Source organism: Pteropus vampyrus, unplaced genomic scaffold, assembly GCF_000151845.1.
Source record: "Pteropus vampyrus isolate Shadow unplaced genomic scaffold, Pvam_2.0 Scaffold95, whole genome shotgun sequence".
Classification (NCBI taxonomy): Eukaryota; Metazoa; Chordata; class Mammalia; order Chiroptera; family Pteropodidae; genus Pteropus; species Pteropus vampyrus.
Window position 1 is genome coordinate 2888658 of NW_011888876.1, and position 3996 is coordinate 2892653.

General features: G+C 62.8%; 1 protein-coding gene across 1 annotated transcript in view; it reads right to left on the reverse strand.

The window, feature by feature from the left end:
* Positions 1-244: 244 nt before the first annotated feature.
* The window catches only part of MVB12B (multivesicular body subunit 12B), a 159198-nt gene continuing 155446 nt past the window's right edge, over positions 245-3996 (reverse strand). The window contains exon 11 of the mRNA XM_023533057.1: positions 245-3996. The gene's annotated coding sequence lies outside the window, so the exon portion shown is untranslated.

Consider the following 3996-nt stretch of genomic DNA (forward strand, 5'->3'; position numbering starts at 1 on the left):
GCTGTGCCAGAGGACCGCAGGGCTCTCTTCGCCCTCCCTGAATCACTCTGGCTTGTAACCGGGCCATGCAAGCTAAACGGGGTGAAGAAGCCCACCAGCTCTTTCTAGAAAGGCTGGAAGGTCGGGGTGGTGGCTGGCCCAGCCGGCGTCTGAGACGAGCTGGAGAGGAAGCTGAAGGCCAGAGCCTAGAGCATCCCTGAGGGGCGCTACCTTGGGTGGCTTCAGAGACAGCGGCAAGCCAGGAAAAGGTTAAAACAAACATTTATTTAACAAATTATATTAAGAAGACAATCACACAGTGAAACTTCCCTTTGCCAAGTACAAGAGTCACCTCAAATAAATACACGCAGTGAGGACGCCGTTCCCATGGTGAATGCACAGTGGCCTGAGGCCCCAGGTGGTCACACGGCTGCTCACGCGCCCTTTGCTGGGAGAACAGGAGCCCTGTCTCACGGTGGTGACAGCCGCAGCCACCACAGGGCTGCATTTGGAACAGGTGGAGAAAGCTGGGCTGACCCGAGGGCGCCAGGTGGACCGGAGGCGCAGGTGCCCGCCCTCCTGCAGGCCCAGGGCGCGGCGGACGCGGACGGAGTCCAGCGAGCTCGGCTCTCGTGCGCCGTGCAGGCTCGCGGCTGCGTCCTGGCCGAGGCCCTTCTCCGAGGTCCTTGTCCTCCGGTTTCCTGGTTCTGAGGAGCTGCAGGCCGGGCTTCCCGACGCGCGACAGGGCAGCCTGCAGACCCGGGGAGCCCTTGTCTGGGACGCGGGAGCTGGGCGGGCGGGTTCTCGCCCGTGCTCAGGCCCACAGTGCGGTGGTGTGGCAACACCAGCAGGCCTGGTGGCGGCCAGGGTGTCCATTACTGGACCGGAAACGGAGAGGTGAGGCATGTGCTTACGTCGGGATGGCCGGCACCGGGGGCTTGGGGGCCAGACAAGACTTGGGGCCAAATCCTGTCTCTTGCCACTTACCAGCCTTGTGCTCTTGGACAAGTCTCGGCTTCTCTCTCTGTAATGAGGAGCAAATCACATCTACTTCTGGGTATTTGTTTTCCGAGGGGGGATGACAGAAAAATGTGCTTTAGGTGCCGGCCTGGCGCCTGGCGTGGAGCGTGGGTTTGCTCGTGCTCGTCCTCCTGGTGCCCCTGCTGCCCTGATGAAGGACACGGGGGCGGGTGGGAAAGCTGGGCCCCAGCCAGTGTTGGGGGCTCCCTTCCAGCCCCGCGCCGGGCTGCAAGCCTCCTGGGGGGTGGGCAGGGCGGCCTGGCGTCTAAACCGCCATCTCTTCCCGTCACTGCCCGGGTTCTCGTCCCTCTGGGAGGAGCAGGGTTGGGGCCGATATCAGTTCTTGGACTTGGGGTGGGAAAAAAAAGCCTCGTTATGAATTCGCTAGTGAACTTGGGGCAAAGTACTTATCCTTGTCACCGCTGTGCCACTTCCAAGGCCTTTGCAGAGAATTTGAAATTTCAGAGGGAAAAAGAGAAAGGGGGACACTGTGCTCGTGGTGGAGGGGGGCGGATGTGCTAGGGTGAAGCCGAGGCCCCCCACATTTCCAAGAGAACCCTGTCCTCCTCTCCCCACCTGGCCAGAGGGTTTGTGAAGACAAGTGCCCTCCCAGAAAGAAAGAAAAGTCTCTCAATTCCTAGGCGTGAGCCGGAGCCCCCCCCCCACCCCGGGGATGAGAGCCCATGCACACACTCATCCCCCGCCTGCTGGCTCACCCTCGCCCAGCTCACACAAGGCAAAGACACAGGGTTAGGAGCACCCTAGAATCTACCACGGAGCCTACTTGACACTTTCACCGCGGGGCTGGCTTACGCGGCTGTCTGTTGCGACATTCACAGTCTGCGTCCAGCCTGGACTAAGTCTGTGGTGCTGGGTGTCTGCTGGCCTGCGCCCACACAGCCTCGCTCTCTTGCAGGTAAGGCCCCAAGGGCGTGAATGGGGAGGTGTGGTCACCTCTGCTCCTTCCCCTGAAAGCCGCCCTCACCGCTGGGCTGCGCCTTCCTGCTGCCCAACAAGGGTCCCCACGGCGTCCTGTTTGGACCGCTGGGCCCGTCAGACCTACAGATGCCTGTCAGTCAGGGAGAAGGGCCACTGGGCGTCACTGGCCAGAGGTCGTCTCACAACCAGGGTGTGAAAAAAGATCGAAGGACAAAGTCCACAAACCAAAGGGACCGAAGTCATTGGAGCGCTGCAGCCCCCTGCCCCGAGCCTGCCGGACGTCACCCTCTGTGGGGCTTCAAGTCATATAGGTCACTTGGTTTTGAACCAGCCACCCATCCAAAAAAGCAGCAGTAGATACAGGTTCTCTGGGCCCCATGGGGCTCCCTCAATTCCCCAGAGGCACAACTAGCTTATTTCAGTGGGGACATTTAAGACCAGTTAGTCCTGGTGAAGCACCAACCCCAAAAGGTCCTTGCAGGGGCTGCCGTCCCCACCTGCAGCCTCCAGGCTTCATGAGTGAACGGCCTCTGCTGCCGCCCTGCCATGTAGGAAGCACAGGGACGGACGCCCTCAGGCCTCGGGGCAGTGGGGAGAGGCGACCGCCACCCTGAGGCGTAGATGTCGGGAGCCATTGGGGTGAAGCCGGGGGAGCCAAGGGGCGAGAACGGGCAGGGCTGAAGCAGGTCCGCGAGGCGTTTGGCGCCCGCCCCGCTTCCCAGCTGGCAGCCGCCCGCCTCACCCTGTCGGCTGGTTCCTGCTGCACCCCCGCCACCTGGGGAGCCCCATGCCGCCACCCTCCTGGTAGGGGAACCTTGCCGCACTCCACGGCAGCCTCCAGACACACGGCAAGCCTCCCATCCCAAGTGTCAACCAACTGGTGGCCTTCCAGGTGGAAGACACCAACGTTATCTGGGATCGGGACAAACCCCGACAGCCAGACAAGGCAGGTCACTAGTGGGGGAGGGTCCACGTCCCCAGGGATGGCGGCAACTCCCGTTCTCACGGCAAACGTGCGTGAAGCTGAACTTGGCAGCCAGCACTGTGTCCACTGGCCATTTGTGGCAGAAATGTCAGGGTCGGCCCCAGGGTGGTGACCTGGGTCAGATGGACTTTTTAAAACAACTGTTCCTGATGGCAGAGGCCTTCAAAACACAGCCTGCCTCTGAGGAGCTGGGTGACCATAGGTCCACGGCCCCTTCCCCAGCACCCTGGTAGGGCCTGTGCTGGGGTCACTGGGTCAGGGGGCCAGGCCGAGGCAGTTGGTGCTGCTGTTGGCACGTGGGTGTTGCAGAGAGGAGCCCTTTGGGGGAAAGTGTGTGTACAGTGGGTGAACACAGCATCCCGGGCAGCAAAACTCACACCCTAGCAAGTGCTGGCCACTCTGCCAGCTCGCCCAGACGGCCTGTCTCCTCCGTGCCTGCCACTGGGGCACGCCGCTCCCAACTCCGGGATGTCCAGTGTGTGAATCGAGCGATGAGTCCTAGTGGGGGGGGGGGTGCCCACAGCGGGGCAGGGAGCCAGGCTCGGGTCTGCTCAGGCCACGGGCTTCTTCCGCTGCTGGCTTCTCAGGGTCGCCGTAGAACGTGGGGCGCTCGGTGCCGTCAGCGTGAGAGACATGTCGCACGGCAGCCCCGGGTCATCGGTAAGCCCTGGAGGGTCCTGGGAAAAGCTGCCGCCCTCTCGGGCTCATCCAGGAGGAAAGCGATGGCTTAGTGGTGGGCGACAGGGGTGAAGGGATCCAGCGGTGTCACTGGGCGGCCTGAGCAACCATCCAGGGCCCTTGGGGCGGGGGGGGGGAACTCCGCGGGGGGCGAGGTTGTTTGCAGGACAACTGGTCATCACGCAGACGTGTCAGGAGCCTCGTCACTACAGCACACACAGATTAGTCGAGTTATGAACAACGTCCCCAGGGAGGTGAGGTGTCACGTCAGGCAAGCTGATGGCTGAGGATGGAAGGGCTCAGCTGCCCGGCGTCCCCCAGCAGAGCCCACGGACGGGGCGGCGTGGGGGGCGGGCAGAGGGCGCGGGCGAGGGCGGGGCGCTCAGTGGTCCGGG